This window comes from Malaya genurostris, chromosome 2, assembly GCF_030247185.1.
Source record: "Malaya genurostris strain Urasoe2022 chromosome 2, Malgen_1.1, whole genome shotgun sequence".
NCBI lineage: Eukaryota > Metazoa > Arthropoda > Insecta > Diptera > Culicidae > Malaya > Malaya genurostris.
The window spans coordinates 66,604,271-66,620,588 of NC_080571.1; the positions used below are offsets into that span (position 1 = coordinate 66,604,271).

General features: G+C 36.7%; 1 protein-coding gene across 5 annotated transcripts in view; it reads right to left on the bottom strand.

Annotated features, from left to right (window-relative positions):
* LOC131432509 (uncharacterized) overlaps positions 1–13,031 on the bottom strand; it is a 547,181-nt gene extending 534,150 nt beyond the window's left edge. For 4 of the 5 annotated variants that reach the window (XM_058598834.1, XM_058598837.1, XM_058598836.1 and 1 more), the window contains exon 1: positions 11,637–13,031. The gene's annotated coding sequence lies outside the window, so the exon portion shown is untranslated. The remainder of the gene's footprint in view (positions 1–11,636) is intronic. The other variant, XM_058598832.1, reaches the window with a different exon arrangement.
* Positions 13,032–16,318: the final 3,287 nt, after the last annotated feature.

Below are 16,318 nucleotides of genomic sequence, written 5' to 3' on the forward strand. Positions count from 1 at the left end.
GGACGAAAGTGACATTTTTGGTAGTATACCATTCTACCGTTGATTTCGAGTAGTGGCAAGAAGCAAGATCTGGCCAGAAGACAACAGGATCCTTGTGGCTTCGAATCATGGGTAGAAGTCGTTTTTGTAAACATTCCTTGATGTATATTTCGTTGTTCATTGAAGCAGTGGTGATGAAGGGTTTCGAAATCTTACCGCAGCTACAAATTGCTTGCCAGACCATAGCTTTCGCACCAAATTTTTCGACTTCACACGATGTCTCGGACTGGTTTAACACTTGCCCTTCTCGCACCGTATAATATTGTGGTCCCTTCAAGGATTTGTAATCGAGTTCCACGTAGGTTTCGTCGTCCATGATTATGCAGTTCAAATGTCCAGCAAGAATCGTATTGTACAGCTTTCGAACCGTCGGCCGGATCTATGCTTTTTGTTTCTGACTACGTTTTGGTTGATTCTGCTTCTTATAGGTTCGAAGATTCAAACGTTATTTAGCACGAAGAACATTTGACTTCGAAGTGCCCACTTTTTTGGCCACATCCCGAACTGAAACCTCCTTCTTTTGCACGAACGCCTTCAGTATACGTTTATCCAACTGAGGGTTAGCAGGACCTTTCTTTCGATTTATCCTCAAAGGTGTTATCCTCACCGAACTTCCTGATTGCATTTCGCACGGCTTTTTCACTTACTCCTAACATTTTTGCTATCTTCCTCAGTGACACTCCGCGTTCTGTGCACCATTTGTACAGAATTTTTCGACGTTGTTCTGCTGAAAGTCCACGAATTTCGAAACAAACTAATGAAAATGAATAAACATCTGCACAAGTGGTTAGAGAAGAGTGTAGACAACAGGACGCTGCCATAAAAATTGACAGGCACTCCGAAGAAAAACTGACATTAAAATTGTCCGTTAACGATTCACCGCCAGTTACCGCAAATATAGCGACACCTTGATAATGATGAAAATAACCTTCTCCAGCAACACTGTTTAAGTTTGCCAGGATCTAGTTACCAAGGATCCCCAGAGTAAATGAACAAACAATTTGGAAACGCAAAAGATACGAGAAAGCATTTTTTACAGATTTCTTAAAATATATCAGAAAATATTTGCTTGTATTTCAAGAATAGAATCAGTGACTTCTGCATGAAAATTGAATGAAGGTCAACTTTCCATTGTATGCAATTCAAATGCTTGCCAGTAAACATGTTTTAATTTCAGAGGTCTCAAAGTCGGAAGTTGCCAATGGTTTCGTAAGAAACCCAATTCATGGTCAAGTAATGAAAATAATGCATTTATCGTGAGTTTTGAAATGTTCTGCCGATTACGATGTAGGATATGGTTACAAAAATCAAACAAGAGATTGAAAAAGTAGATAGTAGCTCAATTTGTTTTAAGTTGTCGAACAATCTACTTTATAATTCTTGTTTTTTTTTTCATTAAATGGCCTTAACAATAAGTAACTTCTTTTGTTTGTTGTCTTTTATTTCAATTACTTAACCATTTTCATGTTTTGTATCATCGTACGTAGGATGCCCGATCATTTCGACTACTAAGTACTTGCCGTACTTAAGAGTTTCCTTCACGAGCTTCATTCGCCCATTCTACTCGATAATCAGCTGGCGTGACTCGTGATCGATCAAGGCATTTCCGCTTACAGATTGTCTTCGCTTTTCTCGGCAAACGAGATAAGACCTACGGTTTCATTCATACCGAAGAATTTGATCTACAATGAAGTGTAAAATTGAATTAAGCAAAATATTGATTCAAAGCTAGTACCTGCGATTATGCCATTTTCTACCGCCCGTTCTTGCACCATGTACATCTTGTCGAACAGCTGCCTTATGCTCTACAGTTTCTGCTTTTCAGGGGGTGCTAAACGAAACCAAGTGCCAAGCAGATCCTAGGAACAATGTAACCAACCGGCCGTATTTCTTCCGGCTCGCAGAAACCTCAAAATTCGTTTTTGTTTTGAGATTATTTATATAGCATGTTTCAATTAAACAACATATGTAGCCGTAGGTTCTGGTAATTGTTATTTAAAATCAACAGCTTTCGATTTTTGTTCCCAGTTTCAATAGTTTTTCAAGCAATTTCGTTTTGACATTACCTGTAGCTGAGGGGTAGTTAAATTTACGATACATTTTAGATAGACGAGTGGCAGGTCGTGTCGTCGCTTTTGACCTGCACTGTAAATGCAAAAAAATTCCGCATAAAATAGAGTGTATTTATGAAAATTTGAATACTATGAGAAAGGCATCATCCCACCACTAGATGTATTAAAACAGGGTCTTCAGTACCTATTGACAGACTTTACCTGAATATATATTATTGTGTGAAATGATATTGGTGGCAAACACACAAAATAAAAGTACTACAAGAAATATTTCAAATGTTGCTTGGTAAATTTGATCAATTTCTCATTTCAGGTCAAACTTGATATAAAAATAGCGGATGGGTTATATTTGAGACATAACTGGAGGACGCGAACAGATTAAAACTGACATGTTTCTTCCTCACTTCCAAATATCAATATATCAGAGCATGAATTCTGCTTCTTTCGACGAAATAGGTTCGTATAAAAAAAGTTTACGTGTACTGAATTCAGTTGCAAAATCTAGTCAAGGAACCAGTTCCAAAAATCTAAATGCAAGATTCAGCTTCAGAGTCTAAGTTTTATCTTTTGAACTGAATTCTAAATCTTTAATAAGGTTCAGAATCCAGGTATATCCGGATCCTGGTTCTGAATTCAGTTCCAGAATCCAATTTAAATGGGGTTTTACACCACGCAGAAGGTCTGAAATTGATAGAAATTGAACATCTAATGAAAAAAGTAATTTGTGAAGCTTTCAACGATCACTGTACAGTTGGCTTAAAATTGGTGGAGGACATCATAACGACTGGGTCGGGCCAACTGCATCATATACAGTATGAAAAAGTGTGTATCCATCTTTTATGTAATTTATGAATTTACATGATTTGGTCGGCTAAAATTGTCATAATTAATGACTTAACCCGCAAATTTTCTTCAATCTTCTTTCTCCTGAAATTTTCGGGACACTTGATGAACCCTTTTAAATTAGTTTTATTTTGCAAATCTGAACTAAAAACATTTAAATTAACCAAACAATAAATTTGTTTTTATATTTTAGCGTGCATACACAATCAGCTGTCATTTAATTAATGTGAACTGTAGATCATACTGTTGTAATCTTGTTAAATAGTCAAAACGCTATAAATTCTGTTTTACCCGATGTGTATTTTTTTTTCAAAATCTAACACTTTGTAGGACAATCCATGAGTTAACTGTTATATTTAAGAAAACGAACTTACCAGAAATTGCAATGGCTACAATATTGCAACTGCAAGTAAAAAGTAATTTTTTATCTGTTTTTACACACGTACTAGAACATAGTCGTTCATTTCCTTGAACCCGCCTCATTACCCCCTACAACTTTACAAAAAAAAAACAAACAAAGAAAAGATTATGATAATTCCGCCAAATGATTTTGGCGTTGAAATTGCTGTTTGAACCACTGTGCGTCGTATGAAAAAGTCATATAGGGCTTACCTCGCCACCACAGTAACCCTAGTATAGGTAGGTAGAACTGAATACCAGGAGGTTGGTGCAGGTCACCCGGGAAGTGAACGTTACGTACAATCAATATGAAAATACGATTCGGAATATTCGCCAACGACAAAGGATTAGAAGAATTTTTTCACGGCTATCCTCAATGGCGTAAGTTTATGACGCATGCGCTTGAAGAAACCTGTACCTTCTTATGTGACATTTGGTCAGGGCGCAAGGATTTCGCCTAATCCGCTTGTCACATACCAATATTGGCAACAAAATGAAGGTTCTCGTTTATTTATTGCTATGACCATCATACACGTGATTTGTTTTATGCTGGTTAACACGTAGAGCTAATTTTAAATTTGATCAGTATCTAACGAGGGAAACATGAATACAATTAAGTAATGAAAACCCTGCAGACGAACCGAGCATGCTTCGCTGTACTCGGGCGTCACAGCACTCTTTCAAGCACCAATGAGGCATAAAGTCAAGATGGAAACAGTACTGCATCGTAATGACATACAGAGTGTGATGGCTAAAACGCGGGCTCGTAAGTTGTATCGCGAATATTTGACTAATTTTTCCTACGTGTTAATGGACGATGAAACCTATGTGCTGGAAGACTTAAAACAGCTTCCCGAAATATCTTTTTATACTGCCATGCACCGGAACGACGTAGAGGAGCATTTCAGGACGAGAAAAAAGCCGTTTTCCAAAAAAATATTTGATTTGGCAGTCAATATGCAGCGAAGGTCGAACAAGTCAAAGCTTCATCACTACCGGGACGGTTAACCATGAAGAATGTCTGAAGAATGCGATTGTTAGCAGTCATGACGCTCCCTCGCTATTCTGGCCTTTTTTGGCATCTTTTCAAAGATGTTTTAGAATGGTATAAAGTAAATGAAGTCCGAAAAAGTTGGACAAAAGTAGCTTAATCGATTGCAGAGAAGTCCACACAGATCCTGGTGCAGTAAACTCAAAAGTTCGTAGTTTCTACATGCACCCTATTCAATTAGCTGTAAGTAGTTTTAAAATGACCAATAATGCACAATTAAATGAACAAAAAAGTGCATCTTGTCTGGAACTATTAGCAAATTTGTTGTATTCCAAATTTAATAGGACCAGATTTTGTCGCGATCAAGCCTTAAGCAGCTGATTGCTTGTGTAGATCTTGAGACCTGTTTTTCACAGAAGTGCTTGGATTACTGAGAACATCCCTGGAATAGATCAAAACAGACAAGTAAACCATATGAAGTTCTAAAAATATATACAAAGAACAAAAAATATGCATAAACTGTTGAAGTTATAACTGTAGTCCCTAAGGGTCCCTATGAAATTTGACAGATGGAAACAATACGTTGTGAATAAGATTTACTCAAGTTTTCACGTTACTGTTCAAAAGTTGCAACCAAATTTCGGTGTTTTTTTTTCTTTGTCGTATGATCTTTTCAATGCTTCGCTAGAAACATTTTCGAGTCATATCTAGTGATTATGCAAAAGGGAAGGTTAGGCATTGATTTCTCGGAAATTCCTGCTTCCAAAATTTAGATTATTCTTGCTACCGAGTCACCACATGAAAAGAACATACGAATAGTTAAAACGCCAGAATGTGTTTAGGAGTGAACGAACAAAATCATAGAGCCATGCTGAAGGTTTCCTAAAGAAGAGACTAATGTCGTTTTCGTTTTTAAACTGCACTACACCGGTGGAGTGCTACACCATGGCATGAATAAACGAACAAAGATGATGAAAACATAAACAGTAACCATTGACTACAATAAACGATTCCATTGCACAGAGCTACACCAAACTTTTGATGAGTGCTACACTAGTGGTATCGGTGCAGAAAAAGTGTAGCACTGGTGTAGTGCAATTGGTAAAAACGAACGGTTTCAGTGCAGCTTTCGCTACACCTGTGTAGTGCAATTTAAAAACGAAAACGACATAAATTTCAACATCAATTTTATACACTGGATGAGCACAGGCTCTTTTTGTTTACACGACAAAAAAAGTTCTATCAACTCCATTGACTTCTAGCTGCTTTCAAATTTTTCTGTCGCAGTATGCTACGCTTTCGCCAGTATAACAACTATTTACCACGTAGACAGTATAGATATAGGTAGGGTTATATGAAAAGTTGTTCATGACAAGAATGCAAAGAGGATTCAGATTCTGCTTACCCTTTTATTGTTTTTATTATTATTATTTTCAAAACTTTGTATCAATTCGTTGTGCAGCATAACGATAACCAGATTGCTCCTCTTTTTCTGAAAATAACATAGGTAATCTAATAAAAACGCCTTCGCTAAACTTTTAATCATTAATTTAACGATTTTTAATGGCACCACCACCCCCTGCACTGCAAACAAGACAAGCAAGCAAGTCCATTATCTTGACATAAAGCAGTTCGCTATTTCAAACAGCGTCACTGCACAGCGACAGATTTCCGTACAGAAAACCCGGCCAATAACAAAAAAGTAACTCGTGAAAAATAGGAGAATCACCAATCGTATCAAAGCGAACTTAAATGTTACTTAGGTTATACGTAATTCTACATTAGAACATGATTTCGCAATTGTAAAAATAATCGAACGTAATCTCCTGACAAACCTTCATGCAATTTCACTCGATTCCATTCAACCAAGAAACTGGTGGAAGAAACTTAAACTTTGTTTGAGATTCATAAGCTCCCAAGTTCCTCTTACTATAGTAACTCAAGCAATTCATATACTTAACTGGCTTTAGAGGATTTAGTGATACCTTTCTAATATTACTCATACTTTCATCATAACTACTATTCATTGAATCTTGAACAAAGATAAGATAGTTCGGTTGGACATAAACTAGCATAACTTTTTCAAATTGTAACCAGTTTTGAGCCAAATTTAGTAGCATTGTTTCATTCATTTTACATCGTCGCTCTAAATGGCGGCATGAGATTTTGAACACACTTAACCTTGTAACTCCTGAACCCGAAAGTCGAATCCGAATAGAATTCAATAATAATTTTTAGGACTGTAAAACCTTTCATTTCAGCCTAAGTTTGTGAAAATAGGTTAAGGCATCTCTGAAAAACTGAAGGGGTGTTCCGATGTAAAGTTTTTGACCTCCCTGAACCGAGAACTGGGAACCGTTATATTCGAAATTCAATTTTTTTGACCATCGAATAACAAGACACGCAAAATACTGGAATTATGTGGCTAGTTGAACTGATTGTGGCTCGTTTTTTCAGCGTCATATATTTATTTACTAGCCTGCAATTCCGGAACGGGAAGTCGTACCTGAATAAAATTCAATAACATTCTATGATATAATAAGACCTTTCAGTTGAATCTAAGACTGCGAAAATGTTCAATGGTTCCTGCGAAAGTTGAGTGCACTTTGCTCATTTTGGCAGATATCACCCCATTACTCTGAAACCGATTGTCATGCATACAGACATTTGCGCGTTAGATTACCGTACTCTCGAACCGAAATGTCGATGCGTATAAAATGCAATAGCAGATTGTGGACCTTTCATTTTCATTTGAGTTTATAAATAGCGGTCCAGTCATCTTAAGGATCAAATGTTAACCAAGTTTACTGTGCAGTGAAACCAGTTTATCAAAGTGGCTTGAACGATTGAGTTTCAAACAATAATGTTTAGCAATAATCTATTCTCAAACGAATGTTAAGCCTGACTTTTTGGATTAAAAACCAGTTTTGATAAAAATTTTCACCAATGTTTGATGGAAAATTGCTTACATTTTATGAATGTAAATTTTAATTCCTTAATGAAAAAAGTTAGCAACACTGCTTCAATGCATTTGTATTAGATCGCTCTACATAAAATATTTTGCTGGATTACTAATAGAAGGTATGTAAATCTTTATTTCGCAATAATTTCTGCATGAGAAAATTGTGTTTGTTGCTAATGAAATGTGTTGGTGGAAGTAAGCTGAAACTGAAATAATTTTGCTCGCGCAGTTTTCAGAAAAACAGAAGAGTTTTAGACTAACATTTTCGCTTTTCTTGAATTGTGGTTTCAGTTCAGAATTAACTGATTTGTTTATTTTTCAACGATACGTAAGATTTATTGATTAATATCCGGAAAAAGAACGCATGAATTTTTTTTTACGCACACATTGTTGACATTACTAATACGCTTGCAAAGTGTCTTGCTTCTTAAAGAAAATTGAGTGGACATTTTTGTTACATAAATACACAACATTTTGTTACTTCGACGAACGCTATATGATACTCAGCGCTCCTCTCGGTACAAAAGCCACTTCACAGTGATTACATAGTCTTTTTTATGAGAAAGGAAAAAACAAACTTGAAATTAAAAAGTATGCACTAATCACCCTGATATTCCAGAGCTATAAACTGGGTCTGTATCACATTCTGGAACTTCCTATGAGATTGTGAAACCTTTAATTAGAAGCTAAGTTTGTGAGAATCGGTGGATTCTTTTCATTTATTTTGCAATTATAATTATGTACCTCCGACACCAGAAGTCAGAACCGAATAAAACTCAGAAATTAGGCATGGGAAACCACGACCTTTCATTTGAGAATAAGTGCAGCCATCTCATGAAAAGTGAGTGAACATTCTTGCTACACTCTTTTTCAAACTGTTTCAGCTGTGACTTCATAATTTTAAGAAAAAACTATAATAAAGGTATCTCAAATGATGGTTTCGTCAACGAGCTTGACACAAAAATTAGGAAAACTTATTGAAGATGCTTCGAAAACATTTAACTAAAACATGTATGACAACGTCGTTTCAGTATTTCAATAGCATACCATTGAAAAATTAGTTAGAAATGACGAACCAATCACAGCAGGCCATAATGATATCATCCTCATGATTCCTCGTGTGCGGACGACGGTTTTGATCGTTGCCTAACACCTCGTATTTAGTTCAGTAGCAGTTCTGCTTCAGTCGGCATAGGGAGGCTTCGCGTCATGCATAAAAAGACGAGAGGGTCATGTCAAAGACAAAACTGGATAACGTCCATACGAATAAAACTGACATGCTTTTTCCACACATCCGAATATCGATAATCGCACGTACTATTTGATTGATTGTACGAGTTTTGCAAGCTTTCAATATTTCACTTGCATAATTGTGACGGTACGATTATAAGGCGGAACACACGAGAGCTAACAATTATGGGGTTGTGTAGGAGACAAGACCGATTAAATCAAAAATACAATGCTCAAATGCATTCAAGAACGCAAAAATCCACCACAAATCGTTTTTTGCCATCTTAGATTTCTAAATTCAAGTCAGGAATTAATATGATCTTCAAAAACTTCCTTGTTAAGCCCGTCTCGAAAATAAAATTTGTATAACGATTTGAAAGAATATACACAAACCGAAAGTCGTCATCGTTAATTTTACGAATTTTAAAACTAAGATTTGTTGATATTTACTCGACAAGCGTGGTCAAAAAGTATCTAAGAAATCATAATATTGATTTATGTACTGATATGATATGCACTTCACAAACTAGATATTTTGGTGAAAATCTTATAAGCCAGTTGTAATTCCATATAAAAAAATCATGTTTGAATATAATTCAGTTCTTATTTAAAATGGTGCATACAGGGTCCGCCAAGCAACTTTTTTTAAACATGTAATAAAACACAAACGGTTCATCCGATTTCAAAACTTTCTTTTTCATATGACAGTACAATACTTCCGGTTAATTGTGGAATATAATTTCATTCAAATGGCTGCCTCGGCTGGCCTTGCAGTACGGTCGGTCCAGTTTTTCAGTACATTTTCGATTGTATGCAGCTTTATTTCAGCTATGGCTGCACGAATGTTGTCCTTCAAGGCTTGAATTGTCTCTGGCTTGTCCACATAACACTTATCTTTGACAGCCATGATGCCCGATGATGCCACTGGCCCATAATCCACAACAAACAGTGACTTTTTTGGGATACGTTGGTAGCTTCTGCACGCCCGGGTTGGCGGTTCAATGTATAGGACGCTGGTCTTACAAGCCAGTTGTCGTATGTTCGAGCCCCGACATGGAAGGATTCTTAATGTCAGTAGGATCCATAGTACTAGCCATCAATGATTCTGTACACTAAGAATCGGCTGCGAAGTCTGTTGAAACAGAAAGGCCAAATTCTACAAAAGGAATGTAATGCCAAGACTTTGCTTTTTTCCTGTAATACTTCTGGCTGGTCTTCACTCCAGATGCGGCAATTTTGCTTGCTGACGTATCCATTCAACCAGAAACGACACTCGTCACTGAACACAATTTTTCGATAAAAAAGTGGATTTCTTAATCCATTAACCAAGCATGAATTGTGATAATAAAATTCAATAATTTGCAATCGTTGTTCGTTCGTATGTCAAGTCTTGATTAAATTATAGACCAAACTTAAAAGTTTGACAATGATACAAGACACGCTTCACGCGTGATCTGTCAAAAACAGTGTAGCCAAAAATATACCAGGAAAAAAATTAACCCTTTACAACAGACAGATCTATATTTTTTGGATTTATTTCCTTATTGGAGGAAAAATTCGTATTCTTTGGGAACATTTGATAGGTTCTTGAACGAACTGATTTGTAGAATTTATCCAAAGTTTACAACTGCTGACCATTTTTGGTCATCATTTATTTATCCACACCAGAACCTAAACACTGAACCAAGATTCAGAAAATGGAACTTAATTCAAGAACTAAATTCGAAACCTGGGCTCCGATTTCAGTTGAAAATTTCAGGTTTGAAATTCAGATCAAGATTTCAATTCATTCTGAACTAATTCTCAGAATCCAAGTTTCAAATTTAGTTCTGAAATTGAATTCTGAAATAGAATTCCGAACCATAATTATGAAACTTAATTCAGTTCCAAACTTTGTTTTAGTGTGTATGTTCCAAGTTCCAAATTTAGTTCCGTGTTCCGTGTTCATAATTATGAAAAATAGTTCTAAAACTGAATTTAGGAAAATTTAGAGATTAACATTATTTTGTGCTAGGGCACATAACTAATTTTATTATCTTATCGTTTCGTCTTAGATTCGTCTGTACATAGCAGTTTATGTTGAACTGTTATGCCTCCTGCGACATGTCAGGAATGCCTTAGCACTGTGGTGCCAATTATAAATGTATTACAAAAAGCAATAACTTTTCGTCTGCCTAACGATTTATGTTGAACTGCAGGTGACATAACAGTTCAACATAAACTGTTATGCACTGACGAGTCTAAGGGTGAAGCCAGAGAGAAAGCGACACGCGACGCGAAGCGAAACTTGACAGATCGCACGAAGTCACGCGGCAGAACTTCGTCCATTCAAGTTCAGCAGAAAAATGACATGTATGTCAGAGTGAGGTCGCTTCGCAACGCATCGAGTTGATTCTGATATACATGTCATTTTTCTTCTGAACTTGAGTGAACGGAGCTCTGCCGCGCGACTTCGTGCGATCTGTCAAGTTTCGCTTCGCGTCGCGTGTCGCTTTCTCTCTGGCCCTGACTTGGCACTCAATAATTTTTTTTTATTCTTGCATATCAAGAAAAAAAATGCGTGGTCAACGATTTTCGACGCCAGAAGATGCTGTTGAAGCATCCAAAAACCATGTTTTTGAGGTACCATCTTCACAGTGGCAAAAATGCTTTTCTGATTGATTCGAACGCATGCAGAAGTATATCGATCATCATTTGAAAAACAATAAAACCATTTTCACTTAGAAACTTCTTATTCATACTCTCAAAAATTAAAGTATTTCACTCATTGAGTAGGTAAATGAAATGTTAATGTAAAATGTTTAATTAATGCCAATTTTTGGAATAAGGCCAAAAAATCAAGAGTCATATCATTCTTTGAAAGCCATCATGCTGTCGTCTTACACTGAATTTTCAATTCCTTCTCAACGTGAATGTTGAGTGAGTTGACATTAATTTAACAAATTTTTCGAAGACAAACGACTCAAACATCAAATAGCACAAACGTGACGCAAAAGATGTTTCCCCAGTGTTTTCGTTATCTATGGAACTCCGGAAAATCTTCCCTTCGATAGCGTATTACTAGGAACCACTCGGCAGCGATGACCTTCGGGAACCCTACCTTTTTTCCGCGCAATGAACGGGCTTCTTCTACGGCAACGCCAACGGGAAAAAAAGTCCTTCACTCCTTCGAACTTATAGAGCTGTTTTTTTTCTTTCCGCACGCACCAAATAATCGATGTCTATTTACGAGGACTGTCCTTTCCACCGAGATTCACCTCGTTTGCCGTTATTTCACACACAAGCACCTGTTTTCTTTCCCACTTAGAGTGTGTTCCGTTTTCCTTTCAATCCAATTAATCGTTATGTGTACCACTTGTCATTCGTTGACTGGAACCCACATTCTGAAACGACAACCTTCGTTATATTTCGCACTGATTCTTCGGACAATAAATTGACGAACTATTATTGCGATGGATTTGATTTTCTACATAGATTACATAATTATTTTTTTCAGTTAGAACTAATCTGCTTCGAACTAGAGATTTTTTTTTTCATTTGACGTAGCACGAAATTTATTCCTATAATACTTCACATCATTGCACTTTAAAAGCTTTTATATATTTTTATTATTAATCACGCTTATTACTACTTATTTCCATAACCATATTGAGTAGTTTCATTTGGTACACTATTTAAACACTAATTTGATTCAAAAACATTGACAATTATTAAAATTCTGCAGCGAATCCTTCTGTCGACTGATTGATGACTGTTAAATTTTAATTTTAATTATTCAGAAAACTGCATTTTCGTTATTCACTGTGAGTTTAGCACCTTAATTGAACCAGAACGTGTTTCACAATTCTCGGTCACGTTTCTAGTCAGGATGTCGTAAAATCATTGGATTTTCCCACCAAGTACCGGGCGCCCTCAGCGTACACGCATATGCATCTGTAATCCACAGAATCACGTTCTAACCATTAACTATCCATAAACATCTGAAGTCCAGACTGCCAGAGGCATTCATTGCGTCGTACGGTCTGCCACAGGGACGGTGCTCGCCTCCAGGAACAACCGATCGGTAGATTGCACAGACGGAATGGTTCCGTCACTTCACAGCCCACCCACACGCCACTTGCGAAAGCAAATTCCACTACTTCCAGACCGAAAGATCACGCACGTGTCACCTAGGTTCGCCATTTTTCACAACCGTAGGAGGCTTATCACACCTAACGGTTCCTTATCGACGCCTCACATCTCCGGATGTCCTTACACCGCCAACCCAAGCTCAAAAGATGTAGCTTCCCTAATCCTTCCAAACAGCTCAGAATAAATGAGGCTGCTGCATAACACTTGAACTAAGCAGTAAATACTCTCTTTCAGAACGCATGCATATTCTGCTCTGTCAGTAGGAAGAAGCACTCCAAGAGTAAGATGTTTATCAGAACCCACTGTGTGTGATTAGAACCAACCGGATGACGAGCGAACGCGAGTTTGCTGCACGACCGCAACGAATTTGGCACTGAACTGAGAAAATCAGGTGAACCGATTCGAGCTGCAACCCCCGATTTCCGTGTAGAAGTTCTACAGGGCCAACCGGCGCAAACTCACCACCACTCAGCGGTGACACCAACCGGCGGCAGCTGATTGGTGCAATTCAAATTTCCGACAGAGCGCGGTTCGAGCAGTTACCGCGAAACACGTGGTGCGCAAATGCTTTCGGAGTTGATCGCATCTGTCGTGGTGCGAACTCGAATGATGCTGTGAGATCCCGCCGTTCGAGCTGCTCACCTTAAATAGTACCGAGATGAATTCGAATGGAAAATTTGATTTTTTAATTTTCTGTTTAGGTTCGTTGTTTGCCTAACAAGCTTTCTCGATATTATTCCAGAGAAGATGAAAAGTAGTTTTTAAGAAGCACAGTGATATGAGAAAGACATTATAACACCACTCCTTAGGTGGTTTCACCTTGTTTGCCTTTCACATATAGAAAGGTTATGCAAAGAACTTGAAAAATTGACAAGTAAAAATTGGCCGGAGAGCAAAGTGTCCTAAACCATTCGACTCAGTTCGTGGAGCTAATGTTTTCACAAACGGATCCGACTTCCGGTGTTGGATAACGATCAAAACCGTCGACCGTGCACGAGGGATCAACAGTACGACATCATTATGACCTGCTGTGATTGGCTCGTGAAGACATAGGTCGATCTTATTAATTTTATTATTGATTTTTTAATAGTATGCTAGTATGAGGTATTGAAATGACGTTGCCATACATGTTTAAGTTCAATGTTTCCGAATCGATTTTTTATTTGGCACCCGACCCCGTATAGTGAATATATTTTTATTGCCAAAACGATTGTAGTTTTATTTTATTTCGTAAAAGGAAACTTAAAAATCGATCATTTCAAAAAAAGTATTCCCTTTTGCCTTTCTCTATAGAAAGGTATTAGAATTGCTGGAAAAACCGACTTTTGAACGGAGCCTAGGAAACCCATAGTGTTACATACCATTCAACTCAGTTCGACGAGATCGGAAAATGTCTGTTTGTGTATGTGTGTGTGTGTGTGTATGTTTGTGTGAGCACTTTTCGAAGATATTTTTATACGCTCAATTTTCTCAGAGATGGCTGAACCGATTTTAACAAACCTATGCTTGTTTGAAAACTACTGTCGGGCCATTGATCAAGTTCAAAGATCAAATGGCTGTGACTTTTGGTTCCGGAGATATGATTGTATAAGTAACGTAATCGACAGAACGCGTTGTATTTCTACCGCGCAAGTTTCTCGGAGATGACCAAACAGATTTTGAATGAGGACTTTTTCCGAGGTGCCTAATGAATTTCACGATTCTAGTCGCACTAAAAATCAAGTAGGCTCCATTTGTTTTTCAAATGCGTGCGCTACGCAAATGTGTGTCGTCATATGACATGCGCAAGTGTCATCACATTTGAATCTTAAGTGTAAAAATGTTGATAACTAATGCTTTGAACATAAGACTAAAATGTGTAACTTTATGACATAGATCGATGTCGTAACATGTCAGTTTGCAGTGTCACCGTCTTTATGTTTATATGTTTTCTTAATAATCTTTATATTCTTCGACAATAGCCAACGTGTCAAACATATTAAGAAGGGAGTAGGGTCTGAATGATGAAAAAAATCATCATCATACTTTTTTCAGAATTATCGTTCAACGAAATAAATTCAAATGTTTTGCATGATAGAAAGCTTCATTCGAACAACATTTTGTATTTTTTAGGTGGAAAAATATTGAGAAATAAGTCGGTGAAGAGGTATTTTCGAGAACGCTTCTTAATAATCATGATTTGCGGTGTCCACTGTATCTCAGCGGAGACAAATCATTAGTTTTTTTTATATGTATAAAGTGTGTGCAAAATTTGAAACAAATTGGTGCAGTATTTTTTGAATGACGGTGGACACGGACTTTCAAACCTGCTTTCGAGAAAAACGCGTTTAATGTTTTTTGTCCATAAAATCGAAGGAAACAATTCATTACTCAAGGGAGCCCGTAGGGTCTAACATACTCAAAAAAAAACATATTTTTTCTTTTGTATTTTGTTAAAATGAAACATTTCGAAAATGTTTTGTCAAGTTTTAAAATCAATCGAAATAAATCAAGATATTTGCTTCGATTGACTTAAAAACTTGACAAAACATTTTCGAAATGTTTCATTTTAACAAAATACAAAAGAAAAAATACGGTCTGTGTGCCGAATTCTTGCTTCTTCGTAGTGTGAGATAAGCAAAGATAAAGGCCCATAACTTGCTGAGTTTCGTTCCGATAGGCTTGAAAATTTCACAGAATACTCTTGAAATGTTATACTTTTAGAAAATACAAAGAAAAAAATAAATGATATCTCAAAAAGTGTTAGACCCTACCCACCCCTTATAAAAAGTATTGAACCAAATGACTGCAGGAATCATCGTGCAACTTCGTAAACTGATTGCTAATTGCTAATACGGGTTTTTGAAAAATTCGCCTATAATTTATATCAATATACTTACTACCCGCAATCTCTATAAAATGTAGCTCAAAGTCAGATTAGAATTACTAAACATTGCCCATAGTTTCCTCACAAATCTTTGTGAATGGAACGAAGCCTAAAATGATCGAGTATCGGTTATTACTGAACAAATAATTGAAATGTTTGTGAACGCGTGAAAACAATGGAAAAGAAGGTAAACTTGCTTGCTGTTTTATTTTTATGACTAATAATGAATAAATCTTCTCTATCATGTTATTTGAAACCTAATATCTAATAGATGACATTTCAAGAAAAAATTATCATGCATTCAATAAGAAAATGTATTCCCCATGACACTTAAGTCTAAAGCCTGTTCAAATCTAAGAATTTTCATCAGTTTAAATGTATATTTCTGACAATCAAATTGTAAATGTCAAGCCAATTGAATGATAAGTGTAATACATTTGGAATTTTCCTACTGTTTGATTGACGGAATTTAAATGTAATATCTATATGTTTGAATATGATTCCACTTAAATAAGACGTGAAGTGATTTACACTTGCGTTTTAAGTGTCGAGTCCTATGCAGTGGTGGCAAAGCATCAATTCCGAACACGCAAAACGTGTTCGTTCCGAACCAAAAAGCGAACCACCATCGCGAGTATAAATTTGTCAGTACCATCGTTCATCAGCATCACCGAACCAAAAACCGATACTGATGGCAAAAGAACCGATGCTCTAGTTAGTGAGCCTATCGTTACTAGTATGTTCATGAACATCCGAATCGAGTACTATATGATCATTTTTGACAT